Source organism: Archocentrus centrarchus, chromosome 4 (assembly GCF_007364275.1).
Source record: "Archocentrus centrarchus isolate MPI-CPG fArcCen1 chromosome 4, fArcCen1, whole genome shotgun sequence".
NCBI classification, from domain to species: Eukaryota; Metazoa; Chordata; class Actinopteri; order Cichliformes; family Cichlidae; genus Archocentrus; species Archocentrus centrarchus.
The window spans coordinates 1,941,474-1,959,630 of record NC_044349.1 but is presented as its reverse complement, the minus strand read 5'-3'; the positions used below and the strand labels follow the sequence as shown (position 1 = coordinate 1,959,630).

Sequence of the window (18,157 nt, the reverse complement as noted above, 5' to 3'; positions counted from 1 at the left end):
TGATGCAGTTGTGACACTTTTTTCTTTTATTGTAGTGATACATTTGAGCATTAAAAAAAAAAAAAAAAAAAGCAGCTGTCAATAATCAAAATGATTAAAAATGTGTCCAAACATTTCTGGACCTGAGTGTTGTAGGAAGAACGAAAAAAGGGCATGAAAGTGCATCACTTGCAGCCGACTCTATTAACACTCTTGTTCCACCACTTTTGAACTGTTGTGCAGCAGAATACTTTTGTGATCCGAGGCTCCGGATCTGAGGGATAAAATTTGTTACAGAGTTAAAGCCGCTGACTGCAATGTTTTTTCTCATGGCTCTCATTTCTCTGTCTGCACTTTACCTTTCGTTCTTTCCAACTCACACATACGGACACGAGGAAGTGTGCATACAGAACACGCACATGCAAGTTTAAATTGGTTTTCACAAACCAGCACCTGTAGTGTCACACTCTAACAACTCTGAGCGCAATTAAATTGCATTGTTCTCTCAGTGTGAGTTACTGCGTGTGCCTCGGTGGGGATTTGAGTGAGGTGTTTAAAATGAGAGTTGTTGTATTCTTTGATAGTAATATCAGCCTTATTATATAACTCGGTCTTTGCCTGAATTCACACCTTTTATGCAAATTACTGAAAAGGGAGAAAAGAGCGAATCCAAGTACTGCACCACCAAACTGGGCCCTGCTCTGCCACAGACAGACAGCTCTTCACTCCAATCTGTTTCACAGTTTCAGTGGGAGTAACGGGACATAGATGAATGAGACACTTTAAATCATTGGTTGATAGTCTTCTGCTTTGATGTCATAGGAAGGCGAATCCCAGGGAGTGGTGGGAGGGAGAAAACTGCATCTTTTTTAGCTGATTATGCTGACCCATTTAAGACAGTCACTTTCCTCAGAGGCAATCTGTCCCTTTGTTTATGTTAAGCTATAATATCAGGGAAGAGTCTGATTAGATTTGAATTAATTTAGTACCGTGACAGTGACTCAAATCAGACAGACAGAGTCATAAAACACTAAATGCAGGCAAAATATTAACTGTAAGTTCAGCAAAAGATTTTACAGCACACAGATCAGCATCATGGAGTCACTTTAGGATGAAGAGGTTAAAGACCCTGGGACTCATTCACTAATACATTGTGTTGCCAAAAGTATTGACTCACCATCCAAAATCACTGAGTTCAGGTGTTCCAGTCACTTCCACAGGTGTATAAACCAGCACCTAGGCATGCAGACTGCTTCTACCAACATCAGTGAAAGAATGGGTCGCTCTCAGGAGCTCAGTGAGTTCCAGCGTGGTACCGTGATAGGATGATACCTGTGCAACAAGTCCAGTCACTGCTAAATATTCCACAGTCAGCTGTTAGTGGGATCATAACAAAGTGGAAGCGATTGGGAACGACAGCAGCTCAGCCATGAAGTGGTAGGCCACTTAAAATCACAGAGTGAGGTCAGAGGATGCTGAGGGTCATAGTGCACAGAGGTCACCAACTTTCTGCAGAGTCAATCACTACAGACCTCCAACCTTCATGTGACCTTCAGATCAGCTCAAGAGCAATGAGAGCTTCATGAATGGGTTTCCATGGCAGCTGCATCCAAGCCTTCCATCACCAAGCTCAGTGCAGAGCGTTGATGCAGTGGTGTAAAGTGTTGATGCAGTGGTGTAAAGTGTTGATGCAGTGGTGTAAAGTGTTGATGCAGTGGTGTAAAGCACGCCACCACTGGACTCTGGAGCAGTGCAGACGTGTTCTCTGGAGGGATGAATCACACTTCTCCATCTGCCAATCAGAGGGAGGAGTCTGGGTTTGGTGGTTGCCATGGGAACGTTATCTGTCTGACTGCATTGTGCCAAGTGTAAAGTTTGGTGGAGGGGGGGTTATGGTGTGGGGGTGTTGTTCAGGAGTTGGGCTCGGCCCCTTCCATCATAAGAAACTATATGAATTAAGAATGTCACTCAAGGTCATACGCGTGTGAAGGCAGTTGAGCGAGTAGTTTTGGCAGTATAATGTATCTGCACAGAAATGTGTGTACAAAATAAGTGCGCATATGATTTTCAGTGGATTCATGAAACATGTCCATGTCCAAAGTTTGGTTCTTACCACTGTGTGTATGCATACTACCATGCTGCAACTTGGAGTGGGGAAAAAAGATGTTTACTTTGAGGTAGATCAGTAATTTTGTGTGTTTGAGGAGGAAACCAAAGAAGTATACCAAAGTATTCCCCTCCTTCCTGATTTCTTTGTTTTTTTAAAATAAGTTTGAGTAACTTTTTTTCCTTCAATAAATGAAATCATACTTTAAAAGCTGCATTTTGCATTTACTCATTTTATCTTTGTTCTGTGTGACAAACCTGCAAACTGCTAAGAAATCAGGACGCAAACAGAATTCATACATCACATATTTGTGGGTAAAACTTTTGTACACAGATTTGTGCCTATTCACTGTTTTTGAATAAGATCCAATAAATCTGATGCAACTGTTATAGCTGGCTAATGCACAAGTCTGTGGGAGTACACTAGGCATGCACTTTCTGTCAGTAGAACATGAATGTAAGTCTGTGTGTAGGCAAACAAAATGCTGTAATGTAACTATGATGCATGCGTCCTGTAAGAAAGAAAGGACACTTGAAGCGTCCGGTTTAAAAGTGCATCTGAAAAACAGATTTAAGGAAAAGGTCATCAGAGGAAATTGATATTTTATTTATTTGCCGTTTACTGCACTTAGTATAAATTTAACTGATTAATTAGTGATGGATCATTCCTTGAAAACATCCTCACTTCTGCTTCTGTGCGGTGATGATTTATGACCTTTTCTGCATTCACAGTAATGTTGAAAGAAGTGAACAAAGGACTGGCAGTTTTTCCAGTTACAAAACAGGATGCAAAGACACGGGACGATTTCTGTCTCTAATATTAGTTTAACACACTTCCCACCAGCTTTTACACTTTTTAATGGCTTTGAAGGACTTTTGCATTCAGTCGAGGCGACGACTTAGAAAAAAGTTGTCTAATGTCTGTTTTGATGTCCTTAAATTTAACATCTTTCCACGTTAGGAAGAACTGCTGTGGTCTTTAGCTGCTCATAGGAGGTATTTTTAGCTTCCTAACATGGTCCAATTAACTAGGGAGGGTTTGGAGAAACATTCCTGCGCTGAAGGAAAAGTCTTTCTGAATGAGGTCTTAGCTCTGCTTCGAGTGGAGGAACTGAGAATTTAGTCTGATTTGCAGTCAATTAACGAGCCAGAGGTAGAGCAGATTTATGTCTAGCAACCATCTTGACTCCTATAGTCTGTGCTACAACATCCATCTCACGCTACACATTGCTACGTAGTGCTGCTAAGCTGAATCCACCTACACAAAAGCTTTTAAATGTGCTTTGTGCACGTGTGTCTGTGTGTTTGTGTGCTTTTACATTTGTGTTTTGTGGATTTGCCTCAAAGCAAAGATTTGGATCATATTCTACAAAGATCCTGGATCACACTCAAACCTAGGTTGTCATCTTTTTTATATTGTACGTTCCTTAACTGACGCAGCCCGTCAGCATGACAGCTGGAATTTGCTGCTCCAAAGCATGGAGGCCTTTTCTTTGACAGGCATGTCTTTACGTGCTGTAACAAATCCCCTCTAATAGGACACCAAATCCAGGACTTATTTGTGTAATGTGAAAGTTTTTTGTTTCAGATCCAGAGATGGCTGTGGCTACAGTATGGGTCCATTGTGTACAAGTTATTATATGGACATCAGCATTCATTCAGGACGTGTGAGAGTAAAGAAGTTTAAAGCATAAACTCACGACTTTATTCCCTTAAAGTGGAATTTTCTCAATTACACATTTAAAAACTACTGAGACTACTGTAAAAAAAAACTGATCCTGCAATCTCACCACACACAGACACACACATACTGTACACATACTTACCTGCATGATAGAGATGGGAACACTTAAATTTTGATTCATTCGTGTCATGGCAGGAAGAGCGGGCCATTTCCTTTTTTTCTTTTTTTCTCTCTCTTGCTTGTTTCCCAGCCTGTCAGCTCCGGCATTGCCACAATACATAAACACTTCTGTGATCAATAACACAAATGATTAAATAAAAGAAAATCACAATCACAAGGAGCCTACAGACAATCTATAGAGTGCATCTTGTATAAGCAGCTATGTTTGGTACAACAGTGAATTTAGATTATAAATGTTCTGATTGCAAAAACTGCCAGACAGGACCGGCCTTAAAGAAGAAGGAGAGGAGGAGGAGGAGGAGGAGGAGGAGGAGGAAGCCAGTTTTGAAAGAATGCAACAAGCAAGTGCACTTTAAGTTAAAGTTATTTAAAAATATAGTTTTGACTTTTGAAAGAGAGAAAAAAATTGTCACCATTGCATAAAACAGTGATAGCCTACAATATGAGTGTGCGTGTGCGTGTGTGGGTGTGTGTGTGTGTGTGTGTGTGTGTGTGTGTGTGTGTGTGTGTGTGTGTGTGTGCGTGCGTGCGTGCACGTGTGTTTGATAGACAGAAATGTTTTAAGGTCAAATGCCAAGGCTGATCCCAACAATCTGCAGCACAGCAGCAGTGCAGCTGTGACATGTGTCATATTCTATTTATTATCATAATGTCATGTTGAAAAAAGCATCAGTCCAGTTAAAAAGGTCAACAGTTCACAGTCCAGTTTAAGTTGAAAGTTTACGGAGGCCAAATACTGTAAATGCTCTGCAACACTGCACAGACACAAACACAACTACACATGAGCCCTCAGCGTGAGAGCACAGTTTATTTTGGCTCACTGCCACCATACTGCACAAAGCTCCCCAAAATACTCACTCAGGTATGAACAGGTGAATATTTTCACAGCTGAAAATCTCCGTAGATTTGGCGATCCCTCTTGCTGAGATAGTGTTAACTCACTGAGTCCACCTGTTTGAGGAAAAGCATTTTTTAAAAAAGTAACTACATATGTTTTGTTGTTTTGAAGGAATTATAGTGGCAGCAGGAGCAAGCAAACGTAGGGCTCAGTGCCACAGATATGGTGCGGCTGTTTAAAGCACTGAGCCAGCAGCTAGCAAATTGTTTGTGTTAGCCATTCATGGAACTTGTTAGCAATAAAAAAAAAATGTGAATAAAGCAGTGTTATCCTTGGGAGGGGTGTAAATTTTGCTTATCTATTATATTCTATCTGTTATAATAGCCAGAGCGACCAGGCCGCTGCCTGCACACCAGAATAAACAACACTGTCAGTTTGCACACTGGTTTTCTTTAATGATACTGAGGGTCTTATAATAATTCAGTGAGCATGCTTCAGTTCAGGGTAAAACACATGCTATGGGAGTACATCAGCATCCTGATGCTCCCTTTATTCTTTATTAGCATGTCCTGGTAAGCAGACCTCCACTGATGTCCACTGAAAAGGCACGAAACGGAGTCACTTCAAAGAAGAACCAGCTTAAATTTCTGAATGTCGATACAAATGATTTTATGCTGTTCACACTGAAATACCAGCGGAACGAGTGTGTTTGAAAGAGAGAAGAAAGAAGAAATGAGAGTTTTTTCTCGTTACTTTAAGTTTGTGTTGATAGAGACTGTTACGTTGAGCTCCCACTGTGCTGTAATGCAGACACGCTCAGAATATCCTCCACCACTACAGGCGAGCTGTGTGTGTGTGTGTGTGTGTGCACACCTGGGGATAGATTTAGAGCTGGTCTGTTTTCTATGCTCTTGCCTTCTCCATCTGTGGAACGTCTCATTCAAGAATGACAAAATTCTCTGCTGCTTAACTCGAGACGTCCCTTTTTCTCCTTATGTAACACCCAGCATCCGTCATTTCTTACACCGCCGCACCGAGACATGACAAGACAGACAAATGTCAATGCTGTGCGAGTTGATGGGTTGGAAGTTGTGTTTGCTGCTGAGATGTGACAAGACAGTCAGACATCAGCTGAAAGGTTACACGGCCAATCAGACTTGAACATGGCTGAGAGCTGCCGTGACCACAAATCAGCAGTGTTGATGAGGGCTGGTGCTAGAGGCGCTCGGTGGGGAGAGTGTGTGTGTGTGTGTGTGTGTGTGTGTGTGTGTGCCATCAGAACAGATGTCTCTGCTGCCTGTCATTTTGATGTAGACCTACATCAAACTCTCTTCCTTGATGGCTGCTGATTAGTTTGACACATTACAGCTAAATGTTTAGTTGCTGGTGGGCAGGCACACGTTTCCCTGCTGGCTGTGTGTACGAGGCATTTGTTAAAATGTATTTATTTCTAAAGTAGGTTCCAAAGTTTTGTAGTCATTAGTCTTTTTCTTTTTTTGTCTTTTAGAAAGCACTTGGAATTTCCCCTGCGTAATTTCTGCCCTCACACACTCGCAGAGTATAAATTAAAAAAAAGTCGGTATAGTCGTTTTGCACAGCTCAGTGCAAATTACAGTGGAAACTCATTTATCTGGAGCCAGTGGGAATAGAGGCTGTTAAGATGGCTGAGACTCATTCACTCATCCAAATGCTCACACATGAGGCTCCACTGGATTGTACAGCGTTTGGTAAACACTTGGCTTTACACAGTAAATGTGCACACTTTTATTGGCTCCATTGGGAAATCATCCCAGCTTTTAGCAAAGGTACGACCACATAATAAAATTGTAACATCACTTTTTTAAAAATCCAATTTTATAACATTTATCCTCTAAAAAAAAAAAGATTAAATGTATCCTAATGAATATGAATATTAATTGTCAGCACACACATGCTTGCTTGCGTGCAGGAATGGGAGAGCATGTGTTGTTTTCTAAATAAAGTTAGAGCTGTAAATCATGATATAATAGTGTGTTTGCTCGTGTACAAATGTGCGATTGATCACAAGTCTTTATGAAATATGTGCACAGCAGTAAAAACGATCAAGGTTTGCTGTTTCTCTGTGTTCATTATTAGGATTATTATTTGGACTTAAATGGCATTAATCGGATATTCTATTAAGTAATATGCATTCACTTCACTGCCCCACGCTCCCTGTTGTGAGTCCCTCGGACTGCCCAGCTGGGTAATCACCAAAGCTCGTAATAAGCTGGGCACAGATGTAGTTTAGTAATGTTTAATGTAGTTTAGTTTGGCACGGTGAACGCGCTGCGACGAGCTATCCGCTTTCAATTATAGTTGCACGCATGTGTGTATCATACTTGTGCGCACACACGCTCGCATAGACTTATAAACACCTCCCTGGAGTGTGAAGCGTACAGGTAATGACTTTACCACAGTGCTGTCTGCCACAGCAGTATCCCTCTGATCAATACCTGTGTTAGCAGCAGGTGCACGCAGCTTTGTACAGTGGAGCTTCCCCCCCCCCCCGGGCTTTCTTAACCCCTTCGGTCACGATGCACAGAGTTTAGTGCAAAAAATTCATCTTCTGCCTTTTAGGTAGGAGATGTCATAAAGTTAATATTACTGCACAGTATATAACTGTAGACAGTGATGTACACATCGTGTTATAGCTGTAGATGTAAAAGTTCTGATGGAATAAAAGCAAATCTTTGCTGAAGGGGAGCTGAAAGGAGGCTGGCTTGCACAACAGAGAAGGTAACTCAGTTCAAGAAAAACAAGCTTAAGATTCTTGAGCGACTTTCATACTTGAACATCATTAAAAATCTGCAGGTAGATCTCAAACATGCTTCATGTATAAGACAGCAGAAGCGTAGCTCGGGGCTTGGAGTGACCTCCGAGGACAAGTGGCCGAAAATTCCCAAAACTAGAATGTAAGGACGCTTAGCTGGCAATGCATGGGGTTATTGTACTGTGCTGACCTGTTGGGTTAACATTGCAGGTTAATCTGTCCTGTTCACCTTATCAAATAAACAGTACAAGTGTATTTGGTTTAACAGAGACTTGAGCTGAACGGGCAGAAGAATTATGGAATATACTCTGAATCTAAAGTCAGGTTTTTGTCACAAATTCCTCTAAAATCCTTTTTGACCCTATTTTTTACTTTGTTTTTAAGATGAATAAAGAATAAGGGGTATTTTTAACAGCTGTTTTCAGTAGAAAAATGAAGGAGAAATGGGGGAATTCATGCCAGCTTAGAACCAGTGAGACCACTGCATCGCTTCCCTCTTCAGTTACCAGCAGTCCCAGTTCTTCAAAAGCAAAGAGGGGCATGCCGCAAGTGCTGGTAAGCCTGCAGCGATCATCTGGATGCTGAAATGGTTTCTCTGTGTATTAAATATTTTTTTCCTGCAGGATGGCTGTCTGAAGCTTTTTACATGGCATGTCAAGAAAGTAAGAATATCCATGATACTGCATCAATGTTACGTCTGATTCAGATCAGATAAATCCCCAGATATAGGATCCATGCCAAGGAGACATGTAGATGTGAGTTCACATCATTATTACCGTTGTGTTAGATATAACTGGCATGCAAGAATGACCTATTTTACTGTCAGTTCACACACTAAAATAACATGCCAAAAGAATTAAAGCACCAAAATACATTAAACAGCCATTGACCAGATTTGCCCTCTTGAGCAACTCATTACATCTGATGTTATACTGGATATCTGAGCCTTTATTCTCAGCCTTTTCAGGAACTCTAAAGCACAGAAGGAGGTCTGGATGTGGAGGGAGACAAACAGCATAGCAGGAGCTAGCTCTCTTTCTAACCGCGTCTTCGTGAATCTTGAAAGAAAAGGAAGAAAGAGTGAGAGAACAGAGGAATTTGTGGGATGAATATGTGGGGGTTGTGTGCAGGTGGGGGGGGGCAGTGTGAGGATGGAGTGAGAGAGAGGAGCACAAACCAAGAGAGAGAAAGCAGGAGACACACAGACGTAAATGAGCCTCAGGAGGGTATCTGAGAGTGACAGGCTGCTGCCATGACTATACTGTGCTGTGGGTAACCTGTCAAAACATTGACTGGTCCACCTGGCAGCCCACCCCATCCCATTTTTCTTTTCAAAGTTTTATTCTCTCTCTTTGTTTCTGCTCCCCAAAAAGGAAACTCGCAGCACTGAACCTGCTGCCAAACGGAGACGTAAATAACGAAGATCTAAGCAAAACAGAAACAAATTTCTTTTTTAGATTAACGGTCTTTTCTCTTTTTTCCCCGACACACTCGGACGTTTGCGGACGACACTGAACGCGTGGCTGTGCGCTCACGCGTGTTTCCCTAACAGCGAATGCTCACACGCTTGCGCGGCCCGGTTATCAAGTGATGTAATGATGTCGCCACATGTAAAAATAGCTTTAGGATTATGTGACAAAGTGGCTTCATGTCATCACGTTATGAGAGAAACTGCTTCCCACAGTGCATCAAGTCATCTTTTTTTTTTTTTTTGTGCTTGTTGGCGCAGTGATGAGCCCAGGGCCATCATTACTAAATGACACTTGTCAAACTCTTACAGTGAGCTAACAGACTGCAGAGAGAGCAGGGTGACAGGTTAGAAGAAATAAGGAACTACACTGCTTGATAGGTTGGTATCCCGGGCCTTTGGTGCCTTTGGCTTACAAATAATAATAAATAAAGTAGAAAAAAAAAATCCAGTGTTTACAGATGTTGATAAAGCGCAGATGAATGTGTGAATACAGCGTTTAAAGCACTTCTTTGTGTATGTGGATGAGCCTGTGTTTATTATCTGGGTTACACAAATGTGAGGATGTCACACTGACTGATAGCCGAGCCTTTCCAGCCCAGTGTGTGTTGCCCTAGGAGACCCAACAGTAAACACACAGTCATCCTTCCACCATGAATCTTTGCCAGCCGCCTCATCTGCCGCTCTTCACCCAGAGCCACACAAACACACACACTGATTTCACCGAGCAGCCATGCTACAGCAGCTCCAAAAATCATCCTCCCAAACCACCGACGCTCCACCCATCCATCTAGAGCGCCCTCCCCTGAAGCTCTCGGGTTATGACTCCAGAATAAAACATTAGTGTCGTCCTAACAAGTGGGAAAAGTTTGACGTAGTTATGCTGCTGCTGGCGTTGAAATCCTGACATCTGTCGAGATTTCTTCAGATTTACAGACATCAGTGGTGAAGGAACATTAATCTAAATGTGCATAAGTAATGATTTGTCAGAAGCTATAACCAGAAATTGGATCTATTTATTTATTTTTATTCTTTTGGCACGCTAAATTTAACAGAGTATGGCTAAAACTCGGTATTCGATACTATTATATTTCATATACTCATGAAATTTTAGCAATTCATTACAAATATGAACCATGTTGGACAGGGAGGAGAGTCGGAGAGTAATAGCACTCTGGTACAGTTAATCTTCTCACAGATGGGTGACAAGGTAATGGCAAATGTGTTATGACGATTCCACTTGAACCACTCTCAAACTGGCATTCAGTGCGCAAATGAGCAGAAAGCCTAATGAAGCAGAAGAGTAAAGCACAGCATAACAATTTCATCACTTTAAAGTCTGTAGCAATCAAGGATAATATGCAGCACATACGTAAATATGTAAATGGATCTCAGCAAGGTCCCCTTGTGGGTGTTCCTGTGTTTTAGGCGCCTTTAAGACTTTTCAGCTACAGCTAAAGATACCCAGGAACAGCAGATGATGGGAAATTGAAAGTGACATGAAAGTCTTTTGATTACTAAGGTGATTCATATTTCCTTACATTACCAAAACTTATATCAATCATAAATGTGTAATCAGTATCATCAAAGTAGGTGGAATTCAATCCACTCTGAGAAAAGAAGCCCAGTCTCACTGCAAAGGCACCAAATACTGCAGTTCTGACAAAGTTCCCAAACACATACAGTACAAAGTGTCAGTGCTGCACTGCAGAACTTTGTGGTGATTGTTGGCTCTCACTCCCAACTCATGACACAAGGACATTTGTAAAGAAAGCCTTGGTCTCTCAATTATATGACCCGGGTTCAGCGAGGTATATCATAATCCAGACCACAGTTATTGGTTTCTAAACCTAACCAGCAAATGAAAGCAAGTCCACACAAAACTTAACAGCAAGTTGAAACAAAACAGACGTGAACTGGCAACTTTGTGACTTTCCGATCTCTAATTACTGACTCTGCCGCTCTTTAAATGAGGACCACTTTCTTCTGGCATCTAATGCTGTCACAGCCACTGCGCTAAGGCATCGATACAAAGGAACATCTTATGGCTGTCACAGATTCTAGTGTCAATCGTGGCTTTACAGTATTTGAAGCACAAAGATGAGAAGGCACTGATACGAGTTTCATATATCAGAAGCTGCACTGTCAGAGCTTCTTCTTGTGGAACAAGACAAACAGAGGTGGCAAAAGGACACATTCTTAAGTAGAAATCCAGAAACTTGTCTTAAAAAATGCTCCGTAAAAGTACTGATTCAACTTCTTTACTAGAGTAAAAGTAGAAAAGTACAAGCTCTGAAATGTACTCAGAGTAAGAAAGTAAAAAGTATCTCTTTAAAGAACATTTCTACCTGCTATTTTTGCACAAAGCTAACTGAACCTCCTGCGTACTTTATTTAATAATAAAATAATATTAGTACATCAGATTATTTCAATCTAAATTCTAATAAATATGCTCAGCTTCAACACTTACTGTGTGTAGAATACAAGCAAAGAAAAAGAATAGAAAATAGCTTCATTTTCTGTTGCCTACATTGTAGAAAGTGACTTTGCCTCCTCACTGAAACAGAAAAATGAGCACAGGCAGGGGTGAAAGTGGGATTTGGCAGGTGGGGGAACCCTAAGAGCGACTGTAGTAGCTCAGCGTGGAGAAAATAAGCACAATGCACAATAATTTCCATTGTGAGCGCTAGCAGATTTTCTTTGTGTTCAGGTTGTGATCAGCTGACCTGCTGCCGCTCTGAGGTTTACTGCTCCTTATGGATTTACTCAGCTGAGTTCAACAAGATGTAAGCAGATATTTCAAAAGCTGTCTTGGATGATTTCCATCCCCTACGCTGACCGTATACTGTTTCTGTCGTTACACTACAGAGTGTACTGTTAGTATAAAGGTGGAATTCAGTGATGAATCTAATCATCAGGTTAAATTCAAATTTATTTCTGCTACACTTGAACACCACAGCCACTGTGCACCCGTCCAGCACAGTGCATTACTGTAAATTCAGCACAGGACGGCACGCTAACTGTTTGTCCTGCACTAAATCTCTGTTTTTTACTTTTCTTCCCACCTTTGAAGAAAACCTGTCACTTTAGAAACTGAATAGCTTAAATGCTAATCTCAGCATGCCCACATACTTACTGCCTTTTGATAGCTCATGTTTAAGGTGGTCTTCTCAGGTGTTCCAGCCTTTGCTGATGGTGAATTTGCTGCTGAAGCTGATTGGCACAGGGCTTTCTCATCACTGAAGCGGTTACAGACCACCATCCTCCTGATACTTCAGTCAGGACCAAAGCAATTGAATGACCATCTCATTCTGTGACAGTGTGATGAGAGAAAATGTGCGCGACAGCTGAAAGAAGATGTCTGGGGAAGGTTAATGATAATGATGATGTAGGTTTGTACTGTCAGAGGTTGTCTCACCATCTATCGGTCTGCTTTCAGTGTCTGCTGTTGTCATTACTGTTATATAATGAGAGTTGTGCATCATGGCCTTTCATCCTATAGCAATCCATACTTAGAGCTGAGCATGTAGTTGCAATTATTGATCCTGATGTAGTGGTTTTTAACTCTCTCAGCTCAGTTCCTTTTTCTTTTCATTCCAGTTGTTGCAGTTGTGCTTTTTTTTTTTACCCCAAAACATTGTGACTCATTCCACGGCTTTCCTTTTGGTTTTCCCCATTTGCCCGTTTATGATCTTTCTGATGCCACAAGTTTTGAAAGACATTTCCTAATCCTATTTGATCTCCTCAGCTCTCTGATATTTAGCAGGTTGGTTGCATCTGAGCTAATAACTGATCGTTGGAGCTCCTGGTATGTGAATATAAAAAAAAAAAAACAGCCTAACATCTTCGGTTCAAAAGATTAAAGAGCTGCATTGCTATCAGTCTTTCCAATGCCCGCAGCTAGAATTCCTTCAAAAAGCATTAGCATATCAGTACGTAAGTAAGTGTGTTATGATTTCATCATAAAGCCTAATGTTTCTCATAACCCAGGGGTGATGCACTGACTTCAAACAGAGACAGGTGAGCAGTGAACAACAGCGTGTCAGTGGGAGGCACGCTGAAAGGTTAAGTGTTACATAGGATGTGAGTACACATGTTACACAGAAAACACACTCCTCGGGGCTAAAATCGCACAGCAGTGCATCCTTAGATGTGCCTCCTGTTTAATCGCGTGTATCTGTCAGCTTCTCCTCTCTGTCCCTGAGAGTCTGTTAATGAACAGTTTTAGCAGGAAATATAGACGAGCATAATTATACCAGAAAAGATTCTGAAATGAGCTTTACAATAAAGGAAGCTGTTTTATAATTTGTGGAAATGTATGCATGTGTGAATATCTTTTTTTATTTTTGCAAGAAACTGCGGTGTCTATTTTTAACATGCCCACTGAAGTTAATAAACTTAGAAAATGTTCTCTCTCTTTAATCATGAAAAGCTGATAAAAGCTCAAAAACACCATTAAATTCATTTATTTTCTTTCAAACACCAAGCAAAACACGTGGATAACAGGAAAATATGAAACACATTTGACTGTGTTTACAGCGCACACTCACGTGTGTGTGTTGTGTTTTAAGAAAACACTCCTGCCTTCTGAGTGCAGTGGATTCACATTGTATGTTAACATTACAACGCCTGGCTGTATGTGTATGAACTACAGTGTTGACTGTATGAGAGTGGAATAAAAAGGACTAGATAAACCTTTACGCAAGGATCAATAATGGTGCAGAGGGAGGATTACAAATTTCATGAAGCTTTTAAAGCCCATGATACTGAGCCACACACACACACACACACTGGCAGGTAGATAGAGGGATTGCAGGGAGCAGGATAAAGCCAATGAAGGATCAAGTAACAATGATGTAAACTGAAAAAAGTTGATCCTCTTTCTGATGGTCCCTTTCTGCCTTATCTTAGGCTTACACTCTCATGTCCATGTCTGCTGGTGCTAAAGATAGAGGTTCACCAAACAGTGATATCAAGGGAAACCAAGCCACTGATTTATAGGGAAAAGAATCAATTATGAGTTAAAACATGACTCTGAAAAGGTAAGAATTCAAGCATTCAAATTAAGTTTTAAAATTGTTAAAAACAGCAAAGCAATGACTCTAAAGTATCAGTGCTTAGAAATGTCAGAGTGACCCATTATCCAAAAACTGTCCCATACAGTCATGTGAAAAACAAAGTTTTTATAGGACTCTTTGCACTCCTGTGACAAATTAATACACCTCATATTTCAGTAGCCTGTTGAACCACATTTAGCAGCCATAACTTGAAGTAATGATTTTCTAAAATGTGCCTTTTAGACCTAATTCCTGCAAGACTGCTCAAAGAAGTGTCACCTTTAATTAATGCTTCAATTTAAATATGATTAATCTATCTTTATTAACAGGCTATGTACCACAGGCTTTTAAGGTGGCAGTAAATAAACCATTACTTAAAAAGGCCTTACTTGAGCCAGCTGTCTTACTTGATTACAGACCAATTTCTAACCTTTCAGTTTCAAAAATTCTTGAGAGAGTAGTTGTAAAACTGTTAACTGATCAACTGCAGAGGAACGGTTTATTTGAAGAGTTTCAGTCAGGATTTAGAGAGCATCACAGCACAGAAACAGCATTAGTGACGGTTACAAATGATCCTTTTATGTCCTCTGACAGCACACCGTTGGTATTAAAGGAAATGTACTACAGTGGTTTGAAGCATATCTGTCTGGTAGATTTGAATGTGTGCATGTAAATGGGGAGTCTCCTTCACATACAAAAGTTAATCACGGAGTTCCACAGGGTTCTGTGTTGGGACCAGTACTCTTTATATGATACATGCTTCCCTTTGGTAATTTTATTTGAAAAAACTGCATATATTGTCATTGTTATGCAGATAATATTCAGCTTTATTTATCCATGAAGCCAGATGATACAAATGAACTAGTTAAACTACGGCATGTCTTAAAGACATGGATAATCTAATTTGCTACTTCCTCGATCCGTCCTCCTCTGTCTCTCATTTTCTACATTCAACATTTCTAACCTGCTGCACATCCTTTCCAGCTTGATTTCTCTGCCTAGCCAATCAATACAAGTCATTTTCTCTTTCCTTCGAGTCCAGCCTCACATACGACTCACTACTGCCAGGAACTGCTGCGTGGCTGGCAGGTTTTGGACCCAATATTCAGGACTTGAGAGACAGAACATGAACTCAAAAACAGCTATTAATGCTGATATGTTCCAAAAACGCAGAAATAACAAAATAAGGGTGGTGCTGGAGGCAAGAATGCCAACACTAGGGATCTGGGAAAGCCACAGAGCAAGGGAACACACAACCAAGAGGGAAAACAGTAACTATGGGAATCATGGAGCAGATATATTGTCCCCTGCCACCACCTTACAGTCCACCTGTGTGCACCTTCCTCCATGCTTATACATGTTCCTCCCTCTTCTTGTAGTGTTCACAGCCGTTTCCATCCACTACCATCTGTCCTTCTGCATTTCTCTCCTTAACACCATGCCTACCCATCCCCTCCTCATCACCTCTGTTCCTCTGCTCCAATCACTGCTCTACCACTTAATCCAGAATTCCTCTTTCTCCTGTGGCACCCAACCTGTGGGCCCATACGGACTGACTCAACATCCCCCCTTTGATTATCAATTTCAGACTCATTATCCTGTCTGACGTTCTCTGCCTTCATTCTATCTTCCTTCTCTCCATCATATCAGTCAGTTCTCTCCCTTTACCAGTCATAGTCCCTGCTCTACCCTACTTCTCTCTCACTGCCTCATATCATGTCTTCACCCTTTCTTCTTACTTTTTCTTTTGGCCAACAGTTGCACAGTTTCCACTGGCGTCCTACTGGTCAACAGCACCAGAGGTGTTCGTTGTTAACCGGGGCCCCAACGGATCCAATATGGAAATCTCATTCTTTATGATCCATGTTTGATTTTACGCCAGTTGCCCTTTGTGACGCAACCCTCCTCATCTAGGTTCAAAGCAGTAGTGTGGCTGCCAAGTATGCTGGATTATTATTGTAATCACTAAAATGTGGACAATGAGCAAATTCTTACCAGAATACTTGACTGCAGGGAAATAATGAGCATCTGACCTTATTGTTTAGGTGCTGAGTGGCTCACTCTTCTTTTGTAGGCAATTACACCCTCACTTAAAACATTCAAACACACATTGGATAAACTATTAATGTGGCTCACTCTAACTGCTGTGAGCGGTTTAAATGTCACTGAATCAGCCGGTGTGTCAGCTGCTCTTTGGTTGCACCTGGCTGCCGTTGTCCACAGACACTTGTTCTTAATTCTGATGACATTTTCATTCATAAACACATCTGCTCTGCTAGTAAAGATGACTAAAAAAATCTGTGCTTCTGTTTACAGGCAGCTTCTAATGAGGATATACTAATACCTGCTGTACTATTTAGGAAAATTTCACTAACTTTACACACCCAGACCACTTTTTCTGTTCATTATTTTGCAGCCTTAATACTTATTCTTAATACATGTGCTAAACATCTAAACTAAACCCATTCTTGGCTGCTTGTAGATGTAAGAGTGAAAATCTATCTTTTGAAAGGAAAATGAATTATAACTGACAGGTGGTTAAACTGTAAAAAATGAAAAGCTGGATTTAAATGCATAAAAAAATAACATAAATGTGCTTTTCACTTTACCCACACCTCTAATGTTTTGCAAAATCATTTGATTTGCAAAGGCAACAACTAATTACGCACGCAGCTTGAATCAGCAAACACATAAAAGATGTCAAAATACTGCTCGGTGCTTTAATAGAAACACCCATCAATGAAATAACAACTATACCAAATGTTTGCAAAGGCAGTTATTAATTTTGAAATGAACAAAATTATGTGTGCATCTTCAGCATTGCTAATTAAGTTTAAAAAGTGTCTTTCATTTGTGAAAATCAATGCAGTAGGAGTGATTAAGCCAACTAAAATGAAGAAGAGCGAGAGCAACATCGTCAAATATGGGAAAGGAATTCTTCATGAAAAAGAAAAATACAAATGACAGCTGGTGGTGCAGTATTTAAAGAGAATTAGGTGACCCAAATCATCCACTATCTCAGGGTGCAGGTCAGTAGATTACACGGCACTGATGTGCTTTGTTTTCTGCCTAGAATCCCGGGGCATCCAAATGCACATCTGTAAACATAATAACAGTGTTTTAGCAGGTCATCGACCATCTAGCCCACATTAATACGTGTAATGACCATGAAAGCCCATCTGTTTTTAGTTTATTATAAAATTGTGAGATTTTATGTTAGATCTATTTTTACTATCTTCCACTAATAACATGATGTTGCAGCAACCCCTGCAGTGTTTGGCAGTAACGCATTCTGTCACTAAATTATTTAATTTTATTTTTCCCTTATATATTTCTATTATATCTCAAATGTAAAACAAAAAAAGCAATAGTTGGGAGGAAATAAACCTCAATACCCAGAGAGAAAAGGGTACATTGGGGAAGCTGTAATGTAGGTGACCCTGTTGTAGACATCCAGAGCATTTTTTTAGTTTTAATTTTTTAATTACATAACAAAAAAGAAAAGATTCTAGTTAATTATCCCTGAACACAACACTAAATAAGCAAAAAAAAACAAAAACAAATAAATATCCAAGATACAAATAGAATACCATAAGCAAATAGGCGGGTTTGTTCTTGAAGCCGAGGTTCTGGTTTAAACCAGTTAACTTGCTTTTGTCAGTAGCAGATTGCTGCATTTGCCCATAGGTTGCATGGAAGACGGCAGCTTGTCTTTAAACACCAACTACAGTAGAAATCGTCCACGTCGGATTCAGATGGCCTGTGGAATTTTATCCGACTTGTAAAAAATTTGTCTTATGTGTCAGTTGGATAAAATCAGATTCTTCAAACTTCTTCAAAATATCCGACAGTTTGAGCTCTAATATCGAATTTTTCTGCAGTTGCTTCTGCTTCATCTCTGGATTTTCTTCCGCAAATTTTATAGTCTCATATTTTTGCGCGTAAGTACGAGTTTGTAGCTTACGCTTGACTCCTGCGCTTGCCATGACTGTCCCCGGTGAAATGAACTGATTCGCTCAGTGCAGCAAATCCAGACGTCACGTGACTGTGTACA

General features: G+C 40.6%; 1 protein-coding gene across 1 annotated transcript in view; it reads left to right on the top strand.

The window, feature by feature from the left end:
- The window catches only part of naaladl2 (N-acetylated alpha-linked acidic dipeptidase like 2), a 411,382-nt gene that overhangs the window by 127,039 nt on the left and 266,186 nt on the right, over positions 1–18,157 (top strand). The gene's annotated exons all lie outside the window — the stretch shown is intronic.